At 46.4% G+C, this 25,781-nt stretch overlaps 1 long non-coding RNA gene across 1 annotated transcript; it reads right to left on the bottom strand.

Moving 5' to 3' along the window:
- Positions 1 to 56: 56 nt before the first annotated feature.
- LOC140497795 (uncharacterized) lies at positions 57 to 25,094 on the bottom strand. Its single transcript, XR_011964845.1, has 4 exons — positions 25,029 to 25,094; positions 23,509 to 23,629; positions 2,400 to 2,485; positions 57 to 997 (listed from the first exon to the last, which is right to left on the bottom strand). It is a non-coding gene; the product is annotated as an uncharacterized lncRNA (long non-coding RNA).
- Between the last annotated feature and the right edge of the window lie 687 nt (positions 25,095 to 25,781).

Below are 25,781 nucleotides of genomic sequence, written 5' to 3'. Positions count from 1 at the left end.
CTTTTGATTGCATATCCCCCTCCTGGCTGCCCTGGTTTCCTCATTCGTGGCTCTGCTCAAAACCCAGGCCTTCTGGATATTGGGCCTTATGCAGACTTGATCCTTATCCCTACCAAGCCGTGCCTGTGGGCTCCGATCTTAGCTTGGAGGCCATTCCAGGGTTGTCTGTTCACCTGGCACTCAGCAGACTGGCATGTGTCCCTGGTCAGGGAGTCTCCCGAGTAGCTCATGCCCTGGGGAGAGGGCCCCAACCTCTCCTCTGCATGGGAAATAACTAATTCTGACTCTGAACAGAGTTCTGGGAAGATCAAGAGAGCCTTTGTAGGGGAAAGAATCACCGAATGGATAAGAGGCCAGCTTTCCAAATGAGGAAACGAAGCCTGCTAGTGACAAAGGCAAGGCTTGAACCCTGGTCTCCCAAGATTCAGGGTTCTTTGCCTCTAGGAACACATGAATAGAAATTCAAAGCAGTTTATGGAGCTTAGGGCCTAATCAGAAAGCCCTGAATTCGAATCCAGCCTCAGACTGTCCCAGCTGGGTGGCCCTGGGCAGCTCACTTCACCCATCTTCCTCAGTCTTCTCATCTGTACATGGCAATAATAGGAGCCCCTCCTGGGGAGATCATCATTGTAAAGTACCTGGCACATGGTAAGAGTTAGTTATAAATGGCAGTTATTATCATTATTTCTCCTGGTTTGGGGAAATTTTATGAATCCCAAACATTTCCATTATCCAGAAAATTTAGTTAACCAGAAGAACCAGCCCATGCCCTAATCATGCTGGATAGCTGAGCTCCGCGGAGGTATGAGGCGGAACAGAGTTTGGCTGGGGTACTGTAACTAGACAATGGATCCACAGGATGGGAAGGAAGTAGGCGAGAGGAACCCTAATTCGCCTCCCCACTCCTGGGCTGACCATGACTCTGGTGTCCTCCAGCCTGAGAGGTAGGCCTGTCAGCTGTCCCTGGGCCTCTGGGTCGCATTCAGGTTTTCTTGTCCTAGGGAAAGAGAAAGAAAGAGGAAAAGATAATTCTCCCCAGGGTCCCTGGGGTCAAAGGAAGTCCTGAAGCGAGCAGGGTTGCTATCCTGGTAACTTGTCCTGGGCACATGCCAGGACTGAATTTGGGCAGCTGGGGCTGGGCCAGATGAGAGAATAGCTGGAAAGCCTTCAGGGGAAAGGAGGGGAGCCTGAGCCAGGGCTCAGGGTGACCTGGGGCCTCCAGGCTCAGCACATAAGGGATAGGAGGAAATCAAGTCTCCTGCTTAAGCGGCATTGGGCAGAAGGACAGCCTTGGGGGGGCCTGGCTCTCACTGAGTAGGGGTGGGGGTGGGGGATCAGGGATTCACCATTATTCTTTTTGGTTTCTTTAAAAGACAACTTCCCAGCCTTCTTAAGCAGTTGGCTCAGTGCCTGTGAGAAGGGGGAAGGGGCTGCTGTAGCTCACCAGAACCTTGGTGGCTGCTGGCCAGCAGTGAGGAGACCCCTCAGCAGCCAATGGGAGAGCCAGGAAATGGAGGGATGGATGCCTGGGGGGGTTGGTCACCAGAGACTGGCCCAGTCAATAAATGACAAAATGGCGTCTCTTTACTGTGGTCCTTTTGGCAGCTTAACAACGTGTGTGTGTGTGTGTGTGTGTGTGTCTGCGTGTGTGTGAGTGTGAGGGATGGGGGGGAGGGAGGGAGGGAGAGAGAGAGAGAGAGAGAGAGAGAGAGAGAGAGAGAGAGAGAGTAGAGAATTACAGTGAGGGAGAATAAAAGAGGGGGACAGGGAGAAGAAAGGGAGAAAGAACGAAAGTGTGTGTGAGAAAAAGGGAGAAGAGGAGGGAGGGAGAAGGGGTCTTAGCAACAGAGTTTCCTTTGTGGAACCCCCCCTCCCCCTTCCCCTTGCTTTGAGGACTAGATTCTGGGAAAGAAGTGGAAAGTTAATGTTTCTTTCATGGTAGATGGAAGGTCTTGGGAAGTTCTGATTTTGTCTCAAAGGACAGCTTATCTGGCTGGTGCCAGGAATGGCCACCCTCCCCCTCCCCCAAACCTGTTCCTCTGAAATGACTTTTCGCTAGCCTTGGACATCTCTTGTTGGCAGGCGCAGCTTTTTGTTTATTGTTTCCTGTTGCTAAACTATGAACTCCCTGAGGGCATCCTCTGGGCTTAGCACAGTGCTTGTTGACTGACTGACTGACTGACTGTGGGACCCTCCAGTCCCAATACTGTCCACATCCTGGCTCTACTCTCTCCCAACTCCTCCAGCCCTCACTGACCATCCTCTTGTCTCTTTCTCCCCAGCTGACCTGGGCAGTGGGCACCTAATACTTTACTCATGAATATTTCTACTGTCTTGTCTCCTTGGAGATACAACGAAAGACAAAACATAACAAATAACCAAGAAACCCGGGTCCTTACCCTTGAGGAGCTCAGCCTCTAAGAGGGAGACAGCCAGGAACATCTTTGTACAAACAAACCCTACATGGGATATGCTGGAAATCAACCTGAAGGGAAAGCACAGAGATTAAGGACTGGAAAAGGTTTCTAGGAAGCCGAGCTTGTGCTAAGAAAGCAGAGAGAATCCAGACGGTGAGAACAGGAGAGGGAACACTGGAGGATTTGCCCAGTGAGACAGGGCTCCGAGAAGGGAAGACTCCAGTGGTCTTGGAGGCTGGGTGCAAGTGTTACAAGGACCTTAGAGGCCCGTTTCAACCTTCCCTTTTACAAATGTGTTATTTTTAGAGTTCTTTTCTTTTTACACGTTGAGTCCCAAAGCCCCTCCCTTCCCCTCCTAGTTTTTCCCTCCCCACTGAGAAGGTAAGTAACACAATATCAATTAATTAGATGTGTGAAATCATGCAAAACATTTCCATATTAGGCATATCCAAAAATATTGGGAAAATTCTACTTCAATTTGCCTTCAGAGTTCACGAGCTCTCTCTGGAGAGAGTCTTTTGGAAGTCTTGGGTCAGAGTGGCCAAGTTTACCACAGTTAATCCTCATTGTAACATTGTTGCTGCTCTGCAGTGATCTGGTTCTTCTCACTTCGCTTTGCATCAGTTCATGCGGGTCTCACTACATGTTTTCTAATACCACCTCCCTCATCATTTTTCATAACACAAGAGTATCCCACCACAAACATATGCCACAACTTGTTCACCCATTTCCCAAAGGATGAGCATCCCCTCTGGTATCCTCTTCCTTTTTTATTTTCCTATTGACCAAGCTAGAGTTCTATACTCAACTGTGTTCTTCCCTCTTTGAACCAATTCCAATGAGAGTGAGGTTCCAACATTGCCCTACCTCTACCCCCATTCATCCCCCCACTATAAAAGCTCTTCCTTGCAAACCTTTTTTTATGTGAGAAAAATCTCCCCATTCTACCTCTCCTTTCCCCCTTCTCAGTGCATCTCTCTTTCTCTCTCCTTTCTTTTGAGATTATCCCAATATAATTGTCTCACACTCATGCCTTCTGTCTATATAGACTCCTAATTGCCCTAATAATGATAAAGTTCTCAGGAATTACATGTACCATTTTCCCATACAGGAATGTAAACAATTTAACTTTATTGAGTCTCCAATGATTCCTCTTTCATGTCTACCTTTTTACACTTCTCTTGAGTTTTGTCTGAATGTTAATTTTTCTCCTCAGTTGTGGTCCTTTCATCAGAAGTGCTTGAATGTCCTATTTCCTTAAATGTCCATTTTTCTCCCTGAAGGATTATAGTTGCTTTTACTGGGTAGGTTGTTTTGGGTTGTAATCCTAACTCTTTTGCCTTCTGCAATATCATATTTGAAGCTCTTTGTTCCGTTAATGTGGAAATTGCCAAATCTTGTGTGATCCTGACCGTGGCTCCATAATGTTTGAGTTGTTTCTTTCTGGCTACTTGCAATTTTTTCTCCTTGACCTGGGAGCTCTGGAATTTGGCTACAATATTCTTGAGAGTTTTGATTTGGGGATCTCTTTCAGGAAGTAATCAGTGGATTCTTTCACTATTTATTTTACCCCCTGGATCTAGGACATCAGGACAGTTTCCTTTACAATTTCTTGAAATAAAATGGCTAGGCTTTTTTTTATCATGGCTTTCAAGTATTTCAATCCCTCTCCTTCCTCACTCAATATATTTTTATTTGTTTCATTAAATATTTCCCACTTACATGTAAAATTGTTTTACATTCATTTTTATAAAATTTTGAGTTTCAAATTCTCTCCCTCTCCCCTTCTTCCATTCTTGAGAAGACAATTTGATATCAATTATACATATGATGTCACTCAAAACTCCATATTAGCCATGTTACAAAAGAAAACACAGACAAAAAAACCTCCAAGAAAAATAAAGTTTAAAAAGTATGGCTCGATCTTCATTCAGATTCCAGCAGTTCTTTCTCTGGAGATGGATAACATTTTTTTCTTAAGTCTTTCAGAATTATCTTGGATCATTGCATTTATCAAAGTATCCAAGTCTTTTACAGTTGATCATTGTACAATATTACTGTACTGTGTACAACATTCTCCTGGCTCTGCTTACTTCAATTTGCATCAGATGTTCATGTAAATCTTCCCAGGTTCTTCTGAAACTATCCTGCTCATCATTTCCTATAGCACATTAGTATTCGATCACAGCTATATATCACAACTTGTTCAGTCATTCGCCAATTGATGGGCATCCCCTTACTTTCTAATTCTTTGCCACCACAAAAAGTTGCTATAAATATGTTTCTCCATAGTTTTTTAATGATATTTTTGGGATACAGACCAAGTAATGGTATTGCTGGATCAAAGGGCATGCACAGTTTGGTTACCCTTTGGGCATGGTTCCAAATTGTTCTCCAGAATGGTTGAATCAGTTCACAACTGCAATAATGCTTAAATTATCTCTCCTTAATCTACTTTCTAGGTCAGTTGTTTTTTTCTTCTCATGAGATATTTCATTCTTTTGACTTTGTTTTATTGTTTCTTGATGTCTCATGGAGTCATTAGTTTCCACTTGCCCAGTTCTGGTTTTTAAAGAATTATTTTCTTCAGTGAGCTTCTGTACCTCTTTTTCCATTTGGCTAATACTACTTTTTAAGGAGTTCTTTTCTTCAGCATTTTTTTTTGTGCCTCTTTTACCAAGTTGTAAATTCTCTTTTTATAATTTTCTTGTATCACTTTCATTTCTTTTCCAATTTTTCCTTCTACCATTCTTATCTCTTTCTTTAACTCTTCCAAGAATTCTTACTGGCCTTCAGTCCAATGAACATTTTTCTTTGAGACTTTGCTTGTAGCTGTTTTCACATTGTTGTCATGGACTTCCCTGTTGCCACAGTAAAATCATTAAGTTCTTTTTTGTTGTCGTTTGCTCATTTCCCCAGCCCATTTCTTCACTTTGAGTGTTAGCTTAAAATTGGGCTTTCTTTTCACCCGGGGATGGAAAGCACTTTGCCCGGCTTCAGGCTTTTTTGTGCTACTGTTTTCAGAGTTAATTCTGGGGTTCTGCAAGCTTTCAGTGCTTCCAAGGTGGTATGATCTGGGAAGAGGTGTGGTCACTGCTCTACTGCTCTGTGTTCTAAGCTTTACTCAGGAAGGATCCTGTTCCCCTGCAGTCACAACTACTAGCTTTCTTCTTGGTCCTGGGACTGTGACCAGGACCCTGCTCTCCTACAGTCACAAGCGCTAATGCCCAGTCCCCCACCCCAGCTTGGAAGTGTGACCCAGAACTTTGTGTGGTGACAGAGTTGTCAATCAGCGTCAGCTGCCTCAGTACTTGCAAAGGGTCCTCTGTTATCTTTTTCTGACTAGTTGTCCAGCCCTTTTATGGTCTCTGGGCTGAGAACTCTTGAAGCTGCTGCTGCTACTACTACTGTCAAGACCACTTTCAAGACCTATGTCTGGTGTGGCCACCACATGCTAATCTTCCAGCTGGCTCCTACTCTGGTGTCACATACCACTCCTGAAACTTCCCAACTTGTCCTAGACTGGAAAAATGGCTCATTTGGACCTTTCTTTGACTCTGCCACTTCAAAATTTTATTTGAGCAGTTACTTTAAAGTTGTTTGGAGGGAACTCTTTGGAGAGAGTTCACCTCTACTTTGCCCTCTTGACTCTACCTCCACCCCAACCATCCCTTTTAACAGATAAGGACAATGAGGACCACAGATGTTTGCTGATTTGTCCATCACATAGGTAGTGATCATCAGAAGTGAAACTGTGACCCAGATCTCTGGCCAAAGAACCAGGGCTCTTTCATGCACCTCCTGTCAAAGTGTAAAGGGTTTGCTGTGCTCTACTTGACCCCAGGGGACAGAATAAGTTTCAATGAGAGGCAGGTTTGGGTTGGGAAACACCCCCCAGCAAAGCATGGGACGGATGGGCCGCCTGCTCCTCAATGGAGGCCTTCAAGCAGAGGCTATGTGAACTCTGCCTGGGGAGAGGGCTCCTGGCAGGCACGGGTTGTTCTAAGTTGCTGCTTTCTGAGTCCCGTGAGAGTTGGCTATTTCATGAGCTGTTCCCCGCAGAGCTGCTGCTGGACAACACCTGGAGCTGGTGAACTAGGTGCACACCCCAGCAAGGCACCTGTATCCTGCTCTGCCAAAGCAACCCAGAACAATGAGCTTTCTGGGGGAAACATCTGGATCTGTTGGGACCGCGTGGCTATGTTACGCCATAGTTTTGTATCAGCTAATTGAAGGAAGGTGGTCAGGAGGCCTGAGGCAGATTTGGTTGTGCTCAGACCTTTCCATGGTCCTTGACTCAGCTTCCTGGTTTCACCTTTTCTATTGCAGCTATGGCATTTGTCCTGTCTCCTTCACAGGATAAAATGTAATCCTATATATGAAATCATTCCAGGAGGACCCTGGGACTTTAATAGACCAGTCAATCAATTAATGAGCATGTAGGGAGAAGAGGCCCTGGAAGAGAACTAAATGGGTGTGAACCAGAAAAGAATACAGAGGAGTGAACTGGCCAGCTAGAGACCAGCAGGGCTAGGAGAGAGCAGAGTGCAGTCCACAGGGTCTGGTACAACAGATGCTTGAGAAGGAGGAAGACTGACCACTTTGGAGAGGGTGACCTATGAAAAAAGGTACCCTGATGGATGGGGGGAGGGGTATGAAGACAACAGGATCTGAGTTCAAATCCTTCCTCAGCCACTCTTGTCTTGAGTGTCCATCTGTGCCTTGTTTCCAGGGAAAGAGTCACTTTTACTTCACGTTTCTCAGACCGGTGAGACCCGGTTAGCAGAGAGTGGGCAGGGCAGGGCAGGGACGGGACCTAGAGACATCAGGAGTCCCATCTAGGTACAACTGGATCCCTCCTTGGCCTGCTCTGAAAGTGACTGGCATCCATCCAAGCCCAGGCAGGGAGCAGAGTTCACAGAACACAATAACAGGATGGACGCCGTGTTCTTGGCAAGACTGCATCTGGAGCAGAGAAATCCAAAGAACAGGACTGGGCCAAGCCCTTGGAGGGCAAGCGCCCTGAGTGCCCCCTGCAGGAGGGGCAAGAGCAGGATAGGTATCGCTCCAGCCTTGTAGCTCATTACGAAACAGTGTCCACCCACAAGCTGGGCTTCAGCCCAGAAAATCTGCCTCGGACACTCCCACATTCTGTGCATACCCCCCAAGGAGTTAAGAAACAGCAAACACTCCCCCATGTAAAGCAGAGTTTCACCATGTTGGGGAAAGAAGGTACAAGGTCACATCCTGAACAGCCTTGAAGAGTAAAGGCAAAGGTCTAGAAGCAGCCCTTGCCTCCCAGGGGAAGACAAGGCATCCTTCTGCTTGTCCTTGGTAGCCCTGGCCTTCAGGGCTCTCTGCCTCCCTGCTGTCTGGGTCATCCTAGCCCCTGATTTGACTGTCCTGGGGATGAGGCTGTTCCTCCTGCCAATTCCTCCTCTCCTTCTCCAGCTGCATGGACTGGGTTGGGATAGGCCCTGGGGAACTTGGAGTCACTGAGGTCTCTCTGCCTTAAAAGACCTGATTTCCACATGTTCTTTGGCCCCAAAGTGCAGGGAAACTGCCCCTGGCTGGTACCCACAGTCCTGGAATTTCAGACCTTGGATGTGGCTTTCTGGTCTACACCTTCTCTTTCTCTCTCTCTCTCTCTCTCTCTCTCTCTCTCTCTCTCTCTCTCTCTCTCTCTCTCTCTCTCTCTCACCAAGAAGGCCCTTCCATTGGATTTGACATAGTCCAGTCATGGTCCAGTTCTGCTGGATTCTTCAGCATTCATCTCCCTGTCCTTTCTGCCCCAAATGACCTCAGATCTATTTTGTGCCCATGTGTACATGTCCTCAATGTGCATGCCTCCACCCCTCCCCAAGATAATAAAAGGGTGGGACCGTATCACTTTTGTCTTTGTAACTAGCTGTATGCCAGATCAGATACTTATTAGGTGCTGCAAGACAGTCAAAATCTCTCCCCCAGATTTCTCATCACCTCCCCCTCCCCCATTCCTGAGATTTCCTGATTTAAGGGTGTCCTATGGTGCTTGCTCTGGGGAGGTACAAGAATCACCCCTGTCTCTTGTCCTGGAGCATCTTCACAGGGGAAATGGGGCTAGTCGGTCAGTCATTCAATAAACAGTTACTAAGCTCCTACTATGCTCCAGGCACTCAGGGCTGGGACACAAAAAGAGGCAAACAACGGTGTCTGCCCTCAAGGAGCTCATGATCTAACAGGGAGACAACATACCAACAATTCATACCAATCAACCACACACGGGTGGGAGAGGAAATGTTTATCAGAGGGAAGGCAGGAGAATGACAAGGAGTAGGGAAAGACTTCCTGCACAACCTGGGATTTTAGTTGGGGCTTAAAGGAAGCCAGGGAAGGCAAGAGGACAAGCTGAGGAGGGAGAACTTCCAGGCAGAGGGACATTTATGAAGAGCCTACTGTGTGCACTAAGCCCCTGGGACAAATCAAGGAAAGAGAGGAAGAGAACACACAAAGAGCAGCTGAAGGGGAGAGACACGATGTTCCACGGACTCAGCACCAAGCAGAGCTGCTGCTGGAGAATGGGGATACCTGGAAAGTTCTGATCTGAGCCTGTATCTCTCAACGTAGCCTCCAACCTTCTGATCCAAGGGGAGAGGCAACTAAGAGATCTGAAGGTGTTGAGTATCAAAAACTCAAGACATGCCACCCTGGGCAAGTCACTTCATACTCTTTGACTCAGTTTCCTTATCTGTTCAATGAACCAGAGAAGGAAATGGCAAACTGCTCCAGTGTCTCTGTCAAGAAAACCCCAAATGGGCTCACAAAGAGTTGGATTCACAACTAAACGACCAAATAACAACAAAAATTTTAAAAATTGACTCACTCATTATGTTGATGAGATTTCAGGTAATCAGCTTGTCTTCTAAAAGACATACCATTCCCTGTGTGGAAGCCAAACAGAGCTGCTGCTGGAAAAGGGGGCTGACCACCTGGAAGGCTGTGAGCCCCCAATGAAGTGAGACTTTGGGAGGAGTTAAGTTCACAGCCCTCTAAACCTTCAGTCCAAGGGGAGAGGTAACTGAGTGGAGAAAGTATCGAGTATTGAAACTAGATCCAATGACATTAATTTAGAGGAGCAAGATATAAAATAAATTCATAAAAACAGCAGCAGTTTTATACAGAAATAACAAAATTCAAAAGATAATAGAAATATTTTTCCCATTCAAAATGCATGAAATATCTGGTATCTACTGATCTATGAAGGCTTAAGATTTACATGAATACAGTTCCAAAATTTTCTTTAAAGAATGACAAATTACAGAGATTCAGGTTTCATGGCTGAGGCATAGCAATATAAAGAAAGGTACCACTAAAATTAATTTTCAGATTTGCTGAATTTATTTTTTTCTGCTTTTTGAATCTTGACAGAGAGAAATACACTAAAACTATGATAGTGGGAGATCTCAGTTTATCCCTTTCAGACCTAGGGGAATCTAACCAAAAAATGAAACAAAGAAGACATGAAGAACTTGAATTAAAAAACGAGGTTAAAAAAATTGAGAGAAAAAAACAGCTATTGAATTAAAAAAATAAAACTAGGAGCTGGTCTTATGAAAGAACCCCTTCTAACAATTCAATAAATTAAACCATTAGTTAACTTGATTTTTGAGAAAAGAAAATCATCAGTATAAAAAAAATGAACAAAAGTAAATTCACAATTGATGAAAAAGAAATAAAAGAAATTATTGGGAAACATTTTGTCCAATTTTATGTCAATAAAACTGAAAATTTAAATGAAATGAATGCTTACAAAAATAGAAAATGTCCAGATGAACAGAACAGGAAACAACAGATTTAAATAACCTAACCTCAGAAAAAGAAATTTAGCAAGTCATAAATGAACTTCCAAAGGAAAAAACCTCGGGACTGCACGGATTTCTGTGTGAATTCCAGCAAACATCTGAAGAACAATTAGTGTTAATATTGTATGAACTATTTGAAAAAATAAGAGTCATATGAAATTGCTTCTACAAAACAAATATGATCTTAAGATCTAAGCCAGGGAGTCAAAACAGAGAAAGAAAACTGCAGATTAATACACCTAATGAATATTGATGTAAAAATTTTAAATAGAATTTTAGCAAGGAGACTATCACAACGTATCACCAAGACTATATACTATGGTTAGCTAGAGTTGTACCAGGAGTGTAGGACGGATTCAATACTAGGAAACCTATATTCATAGTTGAGCATATTAATAAAAATCACAGCATTATATCAACAGATGCAGAAAAGGTTTTTGAGAATATATAATACTCTTTTAAAAATTAAAAACACTAGTGGGGTAGGTAGGTGGCTCAGTGAATAGAGCACTGGAGTTAGGAGGACTTGAGGTCAAATGTGGCTTCAGATACTCAGTACTTACTAGCTGTCTGACCTTGGGCAAGTCACGTAATCCCAATTACCTTGCCTTCAACGCTCCAAAAAAAAAACCACTAGAAAAAATAAGAATCAATGGAGCTGTCCTTAATATTAGAATATATGTAAATATAAAACCAAGAGCAAACATCTATAAAGAAGATAAACTAGAAGCCTTCCCAACAAGATAAGAGGGAATGCAAGGATGTCCACTATCACCATTATTGGTGACATCACCGTTATACAGTCAATACTGTACTAGAAATGCCAACTATAGTAACGATAAGAAAAGAATCGAAGGATTGAGCATAGGCCAAAAGAAAACAAAATGATCACTTTTTATGAACGATCTGATGGTTGAATTAGAAAGCACAAGAGACTCAAATAAAAAACGAGCTGAAATGATCATCAGTTTTAACAAAACACAGGATATAAAAATAAACCCACACAAATCATCAGAATTTCTATATGTTACCCACAAAATACAACAGGAAAAGACAGAAAGAGATTACTACAGACAGCATAAAATACTTGGAAATCAACTTGCCAAGACATGCAGAGGAACTATGTGAACACAATTACAAAACATTTTTTTTTTTTTTACAAAAATAAGAGAGCTACATCAGTCCCTTCCTGGATCATTGCTTTGTCCTGAAGGAACTTTCCTAGCTCAATAAACTATGAACTGAGCCATGCAGGGTTACCCAAGATGGACACATCACAGTGGAAAGTTCAGACAAAAGGTGATCTATTATCAAAAGGAAATGGCCAACCGCTCCAGTGTCTCTGTCAAGAAAACCCCATGGATAGCACTAAAATGACAAAGAGACAACACCAGACGAGCCCCTCACATCAGAAGGTGTCCAATATGTAGCCCACAAGCAGCCCCAGAACTCATGAAGCACTGGGGCTAAAGCTGAAAGGAAGCTCAGCCGTGGATGTGTCTGCTGACCAAAGGACAGTGTGATGCTGGAAAGACCTTGGAATGTAAGATCTATGTTAAACTGGATGTGGCCAGATGGAGAGATTAAACATCAACATCTTGGGCGTCAGTGAACTTAAATGGATGGGAAGGGGTGAATTTAATACAGCTGACCACTACATATAATACTGTGGGCAGGAATCCCTTAGGGGAAATGGAGGAGCCCTCGTAGTCAATAAAAGGGTGCAAAAAGCAGTGCTGGGGTAGAATCTCCAAAGGGACCGAATGATATCTGCTGGAATCCAAGGCAAACTGTTCAATATCACAGTAAAGTAAGTATGCTCCAACCACTGATGCCAAAGAAGCCAAAGTTGATCAGTTCTATGACAACCTACAACATCTCCTAGAAAAAAATAATGCCAAAAAGGAGGTCACATTAATCATAGGGGATTGCACGTTAAGTTAAGAAATCCAGAGATAATTGGAATAGAAGCAAATTTGGCCTTGATACAAAATGAAGCAGGACAGAGACTAAGAGAATTTGGTCAGGATATTTGACTGTCAGAGTTAAAGCGACAACCCAAAAGGTGACTCTACACATGGACATACACATGGTCAATATCAAAATCACATTGATTACAGACTTTGCGGCAGAAGTGGAGAAGTTTTCTACAGTCAGAGCAAGATTGAGAGGGGACTGTGGCTGAGGTCATAAACTCATTATTGCAAAATTCAGACTTACTCTGAAGAAAGCAGGAAAAACCAAGAGACTGTCTAGTCTCACATCCCTGATGAATGTGAATTGTAGGTGATTCCTAGATTTAAGGATTAGATCTGGTAGACAGAGTGCGTGAAGAACTATGAACAAAAGTTGTTGATATTATATAGGAGGCAGCAACAAGAAATATCTCCAAGAAAAAGTAGAGCAAGAAAGCAGAATGGCATCGAATGGGACTAAAATTGCTGAGAAAAGAGAGAAAGGGAAGGAAGAAAGGAAAGATGCAGAATTCCAGAGAACAGCAAGGAGAGAAAAGAGGGTTCTCTTAAATGAACAAGGCAAAGAAGTAAAACAATAGAAGAGAAAGACAAGAGATCTTTTCGAGAAAATTAGAGGTAGCAAAGGAAAGTTTCCTATAAAAATGGTAGGAACTTAACAGAAGCATAAGACATTAAGAAGTGGTTAGAATACCCAAAAGAACTATACAAGAAAGATGTTAACTGGGTGTGGTTACTAATCCAGAGCCAGATATCCTGGAGAAGGAAATCAAATAGGCCTTAGGGAGCCTTGCTCACACTAAGGCCAGTGGAGATGATGGATTCCAGCTGGGTTATTTGGAATCCTACGTGATGATGCAGTTAAAGTGTTGCACTCAATATGCCAGTAAATTTGGAAAAGACAACAGTGGCCACTGGATTGGAAAGGATCAGTTTACATCCCAATCTTAAAGAAGGACAATGTCAAGGAATGTTCAAATTACTGAACATTTGTTCTCATTTCACATGCCAGCAAGGTTGTGCTAAAGATTCTGCAAGCTAGGCTTCAGTAATACGTGAACTGAGCATTACCAGAAGAGCAGGCTGGGTTTCAAAGAGGCAGAGGAACTGGAGACCAAATTGCCAATATTTGCTGGATTATGGGGAAAGCAAAGGAGTTCCAAAAGAAAACCATCTGCTTCTGTTTCATTGACTACACTAAAGCCTTCAGCTGTGTGGATCACAACAAAATGTGGCAAGTCCTCAAAGAGATGGGAGTACCAGATCATCTCGTTTTCTGAGGAACCTGTATTCGGGCCAAGAAGCAACAGAACTAAACATGGAACAACTGATTGTTTTCAGATCAGAAAAGGAGTGCAACGAGGCTGGATATTGTCATTTTATTTATTTAAACTGTATGCAGAGTATATAAGTTGTGAAATGCCAGGCTGGACAAATCAAAAACTGGAATTAAGGTGTCCAGGAGAAATATCAGTAGTTTCAGATATTCAGATGATCCCACTGTGATGGCAGAAAGTGAAGGAGAATTAGGAAACTTCTTGGTGAGGGAGAAAGAGGAGGGTAAAAGCTGATCTGAAGCTTAACATAAAAAAAACAAAAACAACTAAGATCTTAGCAACTGGTCCCATCGTTTCCTGGCAAACGGAGGGAGAAGAAATGGAAACAGTGTCAGATTTTATATTCTTGCGCTCAGAGATCACTGCAGACAGGGACTGTGGCCATGAAATTAAAAGACGCTTGCTTCTTGGAAGAAAAGCTATGGCAAATCTGGACTGCAGACTAAAAAGTAGAGACATCACCTTGCCGACAAAGGTCCATTTAGTCAAAGCTAGAACTTTTCCAGTAGCCATGTATGACTGTGAGCCTTGGACTACAAGGAAAGCTGAGTGTCACAGAACTGATGTGTTTGAATTGTGGTGGTGAAACTTTGGAGAGTGTCTCAGACAGTAAGGAGGTCAAATCAGTCAATATTTAAAGAAATTAATTTAGATTTTTCACTGGAAGGTCAAATACTGAAGTTGAGTCTTAATACTTTGGTCACATAATGAGAAGGCAGAACTCATCGGAAAAGACCTTGAGGTTGGGAAAGGTTAAAGGCAAAAGGAGAAGAGGATGGCAGAAGACAAGGCGGACAGAGAATGTCATAGAACAATGAATATGAACCTGGACAGACTTCAAGAGATAGTGAAGGATAGAAGACGGAACATGGTCTGACATGACTCTACAACAACCAAGATTTACAGCTGGGAAGAAGCCTGGCAATCATCACCAAACTGTGGTCCAAGTTGGAGGAGCAACTCTCCCAGGGTCATCATGTGTATGTTTGTCCACTGCGTTGATTACAAAACAGAAAAAAAAAGACTCCACAGAGCAAAGTGTGGTCTCACAGGCTTGCCTCCAGCAAGGTATCAGTCCTGTGCATGTGAAGACCATCCAACATTCCTCTGATGATATGACCCCCACTTAGTCAGTCCTTTGGCTAGGCACACCAGACAAGGTATATGCTCTCCGCTATTGTCATGGAGGATGTTCAGCACAGAGTCCAGGCTGAGGAGGGACCCTCTCTACAGGCTCATTTCTACAGCAAGTGTTTATTAAGCACCTACTATGTTCTGGGCACTGTCCTTCTTGACTCCTTTTTCAGATGCTCCTGTTGGCAGGTGACCGTGTGTGGACAGCACCAAGCTCCAGGATACTCCAGAGCTTCCTCAAAGAGAGTCTTAACTGTTGAGAAGAGGTCAGTCTAGCGACTCACTGAAAAGAATCCCAATAAATGAGTCCAGAAGGTCTGAACTATAATGCATAGTATGATGGGCATGAAATATTTCTTGAAATAACCAATGAACATGTCTAGAATGGAAAAGGAAGAATGGGGAAGGGGTGGGGGCCAGTGGAAGAGGATTTGCTTTGACAGTTACTCCATGCTTCCAGGATCTCAAGGGTCTTCTGTGACCCAAAAGCTCATTTTTTCTGGCCACAAACTGTGAAACATGACAATCTTTCATGACTTATAATTGTGGGTGACCCAAAGGGGAGTGGGAGGATACATGGTGGGCTCAGTCCTTGGGCTGCAGAGTGTTGCCAGTGAAATCATTTGGGAAAGGTATAACTGGAAAGGGTTGGTCCTGCAGTGTGAAGAGACGAGAGTCTGGCCTCTGGGACACTGGGTGGATCCTTAGAGAGGACTGAGTGGATGATGTGAGCAAGAGTCCTATGGGTCGAGAAGGTGCATTTGGGCTGAGGGTCACTAAAGCCACATGGATGAAGGTCAGGTCCCTTAATAGGTCCAAGCAGCATCTTTGTTCTCAAATCTGGTCCATGCCTGTGACAGAGTCAACCCATGGAAATCCAAACTGAGGGTCTTCATTTCTTCAAAGAATCTGTTTCAAGGACTCCTTTGAAAGAGCGAGCTTCCTGTGTGCACGGATCCTGACTCGCTTTTCACACTGCTCTGCAGAAATGTCTCTTTCTCTCCAGATGAAGCCTCCTTGCCAAGGCCCTCACTTGCTCGCTGGGAAAAGTACTAGGGAAAACCATGCAGATGACAGCCTTGCTTCCAGAAGAGCTAGAAAAGGACTGAGTCATGTGTTCATTTATAAATCAGCACCAGTCCCCAACACCCATCCTTTTGGCCTGGTTTTCAGAAACAAATATATTTCGAGTTGGATGTTTTTATTCACTTTTTAAAGCACAGCTGCTAACTTTGACTCCTGCTGACCTGAGCGGAGGTGGGAGCTCAGAACGCTGTGAAGAGTCACCCAGGGTCCGCTGCTAGCCTTGGACCACTCGATGATGCTTGTGCCTTGAAAGGCAGTGGCAAAGTCAATGGAAAGCTGACCTTAGATTCTGATGGACTTGGGTTCAAGTCATCACACATCCTAGCTCTGTGACCCTGAGTAAGTCCCCACAAAACTCCCTTGATGAGGCTAGGGAAGGGGCCTGAGTGGAGGTGGAGTCAGGGCAGGTTCTTGCTCAGGTCCGTGAATTGGAGCATGAAGTGTGGAAGTTTCTGGGATGGGGCGGGGAGAGTTGCTGCAAAGCCTACGTAGCCCAAGGAGCTTTCTAGCTCTCCCAGGACAAGTCACTCAGGCTGGGAGATACAAGCAGCTTGAAGAGATTCAGAGCCAGCCATGTTCCCAAGTCCTGGCTCTCCCTGTGGGGCCTCGTTTTCCATCCACGTGTAAGGGGAAGGGCGCCTGCCATGATGTCTAAAGTCCTGGATCTAAATGTGTGCCCCTTTGTGTATGTCATCACCCCATCCTATGAATGAGACAGCCGAGGCTTGATTACAGTTTCTCAGCTGGCATGCACTGGATGGAACCTGAATTCTCTAGAGAAAATTTATCTAGAATTGTTTAGAGCTTAGACAGCCTATCCTCGTGGGCTGATGAAGAGCCATGGACCAGTCAAGATTGGCTTCACGAGCCCAGGCTTCTGACCCCAAGAGCGGCTCTTCACACTGCCCTACCAGTCCTCTACCCAGTCATTGGCTTCTTGCCAATTCAAATCTATCTGCATTTTTGAGGAAATTTTGCCAAACCCTAAAAGAAAGAGTCCCTGCCTAGAGAATACAGGCACTATGCAGGTAGATCAATGGACATGCATATATTAAGCACCCATTATATACCGTTCCAAGCAGTGGACATTTGAATATTCATTCAATATTCAAGCAAATAGAAGATAAGTTTGAGGAGGGAGAGGCGCCCCAGAGAGCTGGGCCTGGAAAGAAGCTAACCATTCCTTTTGGTTGGGGTGGGAAGGAGGAATAGGGATTGGGGGGATGGAACACCATTTTGACAACAGCTGGCAGATGATTCTGGGCGATGAATGCTAGGGGATTTCTTCTGTCTGAATTCTTGACTAGGGCTTGAGGACTGAGGTCTCAGTGCAAACACCTGTAAATGGGAGGAGGAGGACAGGACAGATGGGAGGCAGGGGGCTTTGCCAAGTGACCCAAGGAAGGCCCTGGTGGTGGACTCGGGCCTGTGCCCTCCTCTGGCCCCCCTCCCACACCTTTAGCTCTTCTGACAGCTTGATTCTGGATGTGGTTCTGATCGGTGGGTCATCCCTGACCTGCGAGTGGCTATTGGTTCTCAGGACACAATGTCATATGGGCTCATAGCCACCCTATTTGCTTTCTGGGACAATGACCCTGATATCTTCTGGCCTCCCTCAGAGCCAAGGTCCCGTTCCCCCTGGGCCTCTCTCTAAGGCTCAGCGCTGGGAAGGTATGGTCACACACACACACATGCACATCCCATAAAAGAGCTTGTTCTCCCCAGCTCAGAGCTGAGCTATTGGCTGCCAGGTCAAGTCACTTCACCACCTCAGTTTCCTCAGTTTCCTCAGCTGTAAAATCATGGTCTCTACCTCCCAGGAGCATTGTGAGAACAAACTGAAATGTTTGTGAAGTGCTTGGCGCAGCGCTGGGCACACACTGAGTGATTAATGAGTTTGTGCCCTCCCTTTCCCCCAGCTGTGTCCCCAGTAGAACCAAGGTCCTTTGGGATACTTGCCACCTGATCTGAAGTGGCATTTTCCTGACTCCAAGCTCATGTTACAGATGGGTATCTTAAGTTCAAAAGGGCTGGGGCTTGCCCAGGTCTTCATGGAGTCCCCTGGAAGGGGGCAAAGGTCAGGGAGAGGTGGTTCTCTTAGATACCCAGCCCAGTGCTGGAGGGACTTCTGAGGCCCTGGGGTCCTCCTGTGAGTTAGCATTGGCAAGGACATTCAGAATCATCTTAGAGAGGAAGAAAGGGAGGTGCAAAAAGCGTCTACACTTGCCCAGCCTTGCTCGAGTCAGACCTGAACCCAGGGTCTCAGACTCCCTCCATCCAGACACTTTCCACTCAATCCCCCTGTGCTGCCTCATCATCTAACCCACGCCTGGGTGCTCATGCTCTGGACAGTGGACCTGATAAGTCACTGCCCAGCCCAGGGATGGGCTGGTCAGGGTAGGGAGCACCCAAGTGACTCCATTCCATTCCACATCAGAGCCCCATCCATGGAAAGGACCTGAGTCTCCAGGAGTCCCCACTTTCAGTAATGAAATGTCTAAGAGGGGCCCTTGAACCTCTGCCAGAAGACCCTGACTGGGGGTACTCAGTGCCTCCCAGGGCTGCCCATTCCGTCCTGGGACGGCTCTCATTCAGCTCCGGATATCTAGCCTCCCCTGGATCTTTGCTACTCTTTTCCCTTCTGCCTGGATCCTTCCCTCTGGGACCAAAAGGGACAAGTCTAATCCTTCCTCAACCTAATTAACCATCTCAACACCTCAGTTTCCACCCTGACAGACCTCCCCTGGTTGCAGACCTTCACCACCCCCTGCCTGTACTATGCTCTGTGGGATCTACCTGCCTCAGTTTCTCCCCAGCCTCGCCCATCTGCCATCCAGACACCAAAGTGTTCTTCCTAAAGGGGGTGGGGGTGGCCCCCCCACAATACCCCCTATCACTGCCAGGGTCAAATAGAACATCCTTTGTTTGGCTTTGAAAGCCCTTTGTACCAGGCTCCTAACACCTTGTTCCCCTCTGCCAACCCCGTGGCCCTCTTTGCTGTTCTTCAAATGTGACCCTCAATCTCCTGACTCCAGACATTTGCCCTGACTGTCCCCAGGCCTGGGCTATTCTCCCTCCTCATTTCTGCCTCCTAGCTTCCTTTAGGTCTCCTTCCAAAAGGAGTCTTTCCCAGAGGGCTGCCTGCCACTCTAGACACTGGTCATGTCGCCTTCTCGAGGAGGAGGCAACAGTGATGAATGGTGGTGTAGGAAGCCCATACAGAAAATCTCCAGGCTCCAGGCTCTCGGGGCCCCATCATGATTTATCAGCCAGCAGGGAGGAGCCAAATGAGCAGCAATTTTCTCTGTTGGGAGGATGTCTTTGAAGGGAAAAGCACGGCCCTCCCACTGACTGGATCAAAGGCCAACACCAACACTTATGTTTATATGTTTATGTGTTATATCTGCAATACACCTCACTAGCTTAGCATTCTTGGACAGATTCTGTGGAGTTCACTGATGCTGGGAGCTCCCAGGACAGAAACTCCATCCACCAATGCAGATGGCCACCTGCTCTGGGAGTCATGGTGTAGAAGGCTGCCTGCAACCCTGAGAACATATTGCCCTGGGTCTCCCAGCCAGTATGAGTCAGGGATGGGACTTGAACCCAGGTCTTCCCAACTGTATCTCTCTCTCTATTCATGACCTCTTGAATTTGGTATTACATGAATCACCATCCTTGCTTACAGGGGAGAAAAGTGAGGCTCACTGATTCACCCAAGGTCACACGGCTCCCAAGTGACATAGTCAGGAATGGAACCCAGGTCTCTTCCTCGAATCCAAGTCCAGTGATGCAGGTATGGATTCTGTGAGGGAAGGAGACATGTTGACTCTGGAGCCAGGTCTCAACACTTTTCCTTTAACCTGAGCTCCAGGTAAGCTGGCAGGAGCTCGCCTATCAAAGCAGACTCAGAAAACCTGTGTCTAACAGGTGCCAAATGAAGCTAAAAGAGGGCGTGGATAGGCAAGGCTCAGTCCTCTGAAGCTGTCAAGAGTCGGCAAATCCAGAGAGAGCTGGAGCTGACCCAGAAGGGTAAGGGAGCAAAGTGACTGGGGACCAGAGAAAGGTCAAAGACTAGACAGGAACTCTGCTCAGAATCGGAAGGATGCTAACAGGTGAGAAAGAGGGGCTAACTACAGCTCATTTCTAGCTTTCCTTTCTCTGAGAACAATCTTCCTATGCGATGGCTACAACTAAAATGACCAACAGGGTGTTGAACATGAAGATGGATGAGGAGATCCTGAAAGGGCATTGACTGGACTTCAGAGCTCAAGCTACCAGGCCCAAGTAAACCCCATTCCAGGCTATGGAAGAAACAGACATATAGGGACATAGAACCATGGCATGGATGTTCTCAGGATTTCAGAGAATGGGAGGGGAGAGCTGCTGCAGGACTCAAGAAGGAAGAATGATTCTCAGAAAAGGGAAGAGGGTGGAGTTTGCAGTCTGCACAATGAACTTGACAGAACCTGTTCAAGTGATGGCTGGTGAACATTTAGATTACTCAAAAGCCAAGATCTTTACTGAGAGCAGGTTATGCTCGATGAATCTAATTTTTTTCTTGACAGAGTGATTAAACTGGTAAACCAGAGAAACCCTTTCTATGGTTTTCCTAGAATTCTCAAGGCTTAGCTAGTCTATCTTCTGGAGGACAAGATGGAGAGGTGTGGGCCCTGTGACAGGTGAGTTAAGTGGATCCAGGTCTGGTTTCGTAATAGTACCCAGTGGGAGCCACAGTCATTACCTGAGACTGCACAGGCCTGTGGGGCACCAGACAAGAGTGTTCGTTGGTAGGTTTGGATACTTTCAGGGGCTCTGCTAGGGACCTACTTGCTATTCCTGAAATAGAATAAAAGTCATAATAAAATAAATGAATTTATTTAAAAAATAAATGTTCCTAATTTGAACTTTATGAACCTGTGTACTTGTAAGTGGAGTCAGTGGCGATGAAATGGTGTCGAGATAGAGGTTTTCTCCCAGATTACTGGATTACCGGTGACTCCAGCCAGATGCCTCAGTACTGCTAGTCTGTAAAATGAAGGCTTCGGACTGGGAAGTGCCTAAAATCCCTTCCCAATGTGACCTATGCTCTTTGAGCTAAAAACTCATGGAGTCAGTGAGTTCCTGCCCACTCTTTCACACATTCTTTGTAAGAGAAGATCTCAAAGGAGAAGGATGAGGAGAAAAGGTGGGTCTAGCGTTTGCTGGTGAAGGAACCTCAAGGCTCTGTTCAGCTGGAGAGCCTGAGAGAAGCAAGAAGCCAATGAGGGTCACTGACTTGGTCAGGGAAAGGTTGGAGAGAAGTTGGGGGCGGGGTAAGAGGATCTCTGGGGAGGGCAGAAGAGGGGAAGGAGGCGATGGCGGCTGAAAGCAAAAGGGCTCTGCCCACGACCAGGTGGCTTCGAAGTCGGTGGGTCTGCTTTCTATTTACTGTCCTAGGCTCCAGGGAGAGTGGGAGCTCCCTGAAGGCAGTGACTACCCAGGTGCCGGATTGAGCTGGGGAGAAGGAAAGGCATGGCTTCTGTCTGGATTCAAGACTCAGACCAGAGGGAGTCCAGTGGGGCTATGGCCAGCAGGCCTGACCGTTAAGAGGAACCTTCATCTGAAGGCTAATGAATTTGACCTTTAAAGTGAAGGCTGAAACAAAGGGGGCCGGGGAAGAGCTTAATTGATTACCTGGATACTTGTTGACCTTCTCCCCCGTAATTGAGCCCTCCCAAAGAGGACAGACGTGAAGGAGGATGAAGAGGTGATTGGACAGGAGGGATGGAATTCCCCCTTGTTTTACCATTACTGAGCACCCAGTGGACACCAAGGACTCAGCTGTTGCTCACTACTTTCATTTGAAAGAATTCCCAGAAAGGCTTCAGAAGAGACCCTGGACAGCCTGGGCAGACAGAAAAGGTATTCAGTGAGGGGGCTGAGGTGAAGTAGGGAGTGGGGAGAGGGGCCAGGACAACAGAAACTCACATCACTCACCCCCTAACCCTTGGTGCACAGAAATGAACGTACAAGACTTAGGTCTGACCAAACCAGATGGTTCCTCTTCTGAACTGGAGAAGAATCACTGAAATTGCAGAGAATGACAAAACCCTAGGAGCCAAACTTACTCCAAAGGAGACTATACAGTTATCTGGCCTCTCTTGGGAGCACTCGGCTGATGGGGAGCTCACCACCTCTCTGGGAGGGCTATCCCACTTCTGGGCTGCACTAAATGTGAGCAGGTGTTTTCCAGAAATCAAGTTTAAGTTTACTTTTTTGGCCTTCCCCCCTCCTGGTTCTGCTCTCAGGTGCCCAACAGAATAAGCCTAATCCCTCACTTGACAGCCTTTAAACACTTGCATGCAGGCATTGTGGTCCCACTGAGGCTCTTTAAGGCCAACCACACCTAGCTCCTTCAACAGCCAGGAGAACCAGTGGAAAGAACTCTGGGCCTGGAGTCGAGAAGAGAGCTTGTATACAGGCTCAGACACTTACTAGTTACACCTTTGTCCAAGTCACTGAGACCCCTGAAGCCTACCGCTGGAGACCTCTTGTCAGTGACTTTGACTCATGAGTTTGGCTGCACAACCACCTGTGAATCCAATCAGTTTTTGTTCTTCTCCATTCCCAAATAGCTCCTTCTCCACAAGACAAAAATGAGGTACTTGACCAAAAGCTTGACTAAAATCTAGATTAACTATTCCCAAATCCCTCCCCTCATCCACCACTCAGTAACCCTGTCGAAAAAGGGTTAGTCTGGCACTGCCCAGTTCTGATGAATGCTGGCTGGTTCTGTAGTATCTGCTTCCCTACCTGAAAGGGAACCTGAGGAATCAAACTCCCCAAGAGAAGTGAAGGCTTCGTTTCTCTTGGAACAGGAGTGGGATGGGGTCTAAGGCACAGAAATGGAGCTCCTTTCTCTGTCACAAGATTCAAGGCAATGACAAGTAAATAAGGATTCATGGAACAGCCAAGGCCAAGGGGAGGGGAGGGAGCAAGTTTGATTTTTTTATATTCAGAAATTAAGTAAAACCATCCTTTGATGTTCAGGAGTTGAGATACCTATGTGACTGACTTTAGGAGGCAGAAAACTGTGAGACTCTAAGCTGTAGGATTCTGGTGAGAACCACCTAAAAGCCAGCCTTCAGTAAGATGATGGAAGAACTCCGATGTAGGCAGCAAGCCTCCTAAGTGTCCTGGGCCTGTCTCCTCGTGTGGCATATGAAAGGGTCACAGGGAGAGAGAAAACTCTCAAATGTCACAGAGCCCTGGAGTGGTGGAGATGGAGGGGCCATCCACACAACAAGAAAGAAGCCCCCTTGAGGATGGTTCTGAGAGGCTTCCCAGCCTTCCAGGGTAGGGGAACCCCTTACCTCCAGGGTTTATGAGGCAGAGGGGGGTGCTGTAGATAGAGCCCTAGGCCTGGAGTCAGCCTCAGATACCAGCTGAGTGACCCTGGGCATGCCACCACTGCCTGCCTCAGTTTTCTTGCCTGTAAAGTGAGGAGAGCCCCTGCCTCCTGTGCTTGTTGTGAGGATGGAACAAGATAAACATGGCAAAGTGCTTAACAGTGCCCAGCACCCAAAGAGTACGATACCAATGCTAGTTATTAGTTTTACTGTCATTTATCAGCATGGCATCTGCAAACCTGACAAGTTTGCATTCTTTGCTTCATTACTGAGAGGCACAAGGTCCAGCACAGATCTGTGAAAAGCTAAGTGGATGCTGACCCACATACCTGTGTTGAGGCCATGGTGATCCATCTTCTGACTAGGCAATGCCCATGCCAGCCCAGTCAGGTGGGATGTCCCACTGTCCTCTTCCCCCTGTGACAGCCACTTCTGTGGAGGGTGTTGTCCCTAGGAGGGGGGAGGAGAAGGATGCGGTCAGATCCCATCCTCACTCTCCACTGCCCTCTTCCCTTGGGATCAGTGCTCTCCCAGGGCCCCTCCTCTTCCTGCATCATCATGGCCCGTCCACCTCTGGGTCTCCCTCCTCTTTCCAGTCCCTGTCACAAGTCTGGGATCTGGGAAGTCAGAAGATCTATCCCCCTCCAGGCTCCTTTGTGAGCAGGAAGTGGATTGGAGTGTACAGAAAGAGCAGGGCCATCCCTCCCCTTTTGGTGACACAATGGGTGTTAGACTTGGGTTCAAATCCTACCTCGGACGTTAGCTCGGGGGCCCTAGGCCTGAGCTTCTGCTTCCTCTTCTGACAAACAGGGAAGATGTTAACACCAACTCCCAGGGTTGTCATGAGAATGCAGTGAGAGAAAAAAGCACTGCCCATAGAATACCAGTAGTTAACCCCTCCACAGCACTTGTTACTGAGTGTCAGGAGCTGGGCTGAGAACTTTACAAAGATTATCTTATCCTAGCAATCATTTATCCTACCAGGTGCCTTAGCCTAGAAGGCCAAGGTCTCCCAGTGCATCCTGGGCCATCTTCAGTTGTCCTGATGAATATCTGGTCACTGATTCAGATGGTTCTGGAGGAGAAGTGAGGCTGGTGACCTGCACAGCCCTCCCTCACTCAAAACAAAGTCAAGTGCGAGTCATGTCACCATTTCTCTGATGTCACGGTCCTCTTCAAAAATGAAAGACGGACACAACAACAATCCTACCTGGTGCTGGATTCTATGGGTCACTGCTTATGGAAGTGAAGGTTACTCTGACTTGCTCTTCTAAAACACCCTGACCTTTACTGTGGGTGAGGGACAAGCTCCTGGGGGTGAGAATTGGGGGTGGGGGTGGGAAGAGGGCCCTCTGATCCCGTGTGGATGGGGTGGACAGTGGGGCCCCTGCTTTGCCTCCCAAGGAGTATACTGGTCTTCCTGAATTCTCTCAGACATGGGAGAGAAGGGCAGAATTACAGGGGCCTGCCATCTTTGGTGTGTCACCCCCACCCCAAGCAGTGAATCTTCTGCTGGAAGAAGGAGACAGCACAACACAATGCACAGAACACTGGCTCTGGAGTCTGAGGACCTGGGTTTGAATCCTGTCAAAATCACTGAATCACTCCAGGCCTCAGTTTTTTTATCTATAAAATGAAGGTTTTTCTAGCTGATGTCCAAAGTCCCTCCCTGCTCTGAGTCTGTGATGCCAGGGACCCTCGGGCACTGGCATCTCATCTCTCGGTGTTTATCTCTTTGTGGAGAAGAGAGGACAGTGGGGTATGATCATATTTCAGTCTCTGAGACTGGCAAGGGCCTGGCTGGGTCAGGCTTGCCTGAGGGAGAAGTGAGGACCAGGAAAAAACTTACCTTTCCACCTGGGACTATATTGTCACATGATTCCAGAACCTTACTCTGTTGCTATGACTTCTGGGGGGGCGGGCGGAGGTGAGTGGAATGCTCCATGGCCTGTGAAGATGAGGAGGCAAAGGCTTAAATGCCTAGCGCAGGCCATAAGGGGCTGGGGGATGAGACCACATTTAGAAACTGCTGGCATGTACAGAAGTGGGACCCACCCAGTGCAGAAGTTGGCCCATTAGGGCTAGCTTTCAATATAGTGGGTCAACTGGCCCCTCATGAGGACCAAGAAGGATTCCTTGCTCCCACTTCTTTCCCTGGCCCATATCGGGGTGTCTCTCACCTTACACATCCATCCTTTGGGTCTTGAAGAGCTTGGTCTCCCAGAATTTCCTACTGAAATGCAAATGCCCTCTAGGAAGGGTAATGAGGAACCTTGCCAAGCCTTAGCCAGCTCAGACCTCATTTGGAGGAAGAACATTCAGAAATGGGACACAGAAAGAGGGGCAAGAGGGAGCAGGGGGCTCTGGCACTTGGGGGGATCACAGGCTGACAGAGGAGCAGAAGTGGCTATGGTCAGCCATAAGTCACTCAGAAACAGCTACCCTGAGAAATACCTGCCTGGTGTCAGCCCTGGGACCCTGCCTACTATGGCATCCGTGGCCCACCCTTCACAGAGACTGCCCTGAGCTTCTCCTGCCTGGATCCATGGTGGATGGAGGGAGGCTTCAAGCTTTCCAATTTGGGAAAAAAAGCTGCCTTCCC

Source organism: Notamacropus eugenii, chromosome 3 (assembly GCF_028372415.1).
Source record: "Notamacropus eugenii isolate mMacEug1 chromosome 3, mMacEug1.pri_v2, whole genome shotgun sequence".
NCBI lineage: Eukaryota > Metazoa > Chordata > Mammalia > Diprotodontia > Macropodidae > Notamacropus > Notamacropus eugenii.
This window is presented reverse-complemented; position numbering and strand designations above follow the sequence as displayed.